We start from the raw sequence: 1,062 nt of genomic DNA on the forward strand, positions 1-1,062 counted from the left end.
CTAAATTTTTGAAAAAGTTTATTGTAATTTATCATTATAAATTTAAAATCATATAACAGTTCCAAATTACTTTAAGAACAATAAGATCTTTGTCCAGTTTTCATATTACCCTCAAAAAACGGTTAGAATTTCTTCTCTCAATAAGTTCTTGAACAATTTGGAATTTCATCAAAAAATAGAGTACAAAATAGAATGATATACAAGAAATTCAAGCAAAATTGATGACAGGAAAAAATTAAACATGATGTTAGAGAATTTTAAAACTTAGATATTTGTATCAATGAGGGCATTTATAGTAAATATTACTAATAGTAGAAGAAAATTAGTCCTCTCTAATATACATAATAATCTAGATTTCATTTTTTTGGAGTATAATTGAAATGGAAAGTTAACTTAAAACAACATTTAAGTCCAAAGAAAACAATTAACTCTCAACGCTTATGAGAAATCCACTCAGTTCTTTTATGAAAATTGCCTGCAGAGTCCTGACGAGAATTCAGATGTGCCTGTGGTCAAGCGGCCATATAATTACATAAATTAGTTACATGTTTACATTGTTTGGTAGATGATAGAAAGGAAACATACAACAGATTATAAATATATTTTCTTTGGTGTTTGTTCTCATTATTCTGAGAAACAAGCTAGTATTTCTGAACAAATTATCAATATTCTCATCTTTCACACTGGAACTTTTTCTGAAGTAATTTATATTAGTAGGGACATCTTATGCAATTTTTCATTATTTGGAACACCTAACACCTTACAAGATTGTAAGAATATGGTAGAAAAAAGTAGCTCAAAATATTTGTTGACTCATTGACTTATTTATACATACTAATCTCTTGAACATTATTCATTTCCTTTATTCTTGAATAAAATTTGTGTATTTCTCTTTTGTCACTCTTTAAAAATTGCCCATTCTTGTCTACAGCCATGACACTCTGAACACGCCTGATCCCTTCCAATATCAGAAGCTAAGCAATGTCGGTCCTGGTTAGTGCTTAAATGGGAGAACACCTAGGAAGACCAGGTGCTATAGGCATTAAAAATAAATAAATAAAT

The sequence above is a fragment of the Pteropus vampyrus genome, unplaced genomic scaffold (genome assembly GCF_000151845.1).
Source record: "Pteropus vampyrus isolate Shadow unplaced genomic scaffold, Pvam_2.0 Scaffold579, whole genome shotgun sequence".
Classification (NCBI taxonomy): domain Eukaryota; kingdom Metazoa; phylum Chordata; class Mammalia; order Chiroptera; family Pteropodidae; genus Pteropus; species Pteropus vampyrus.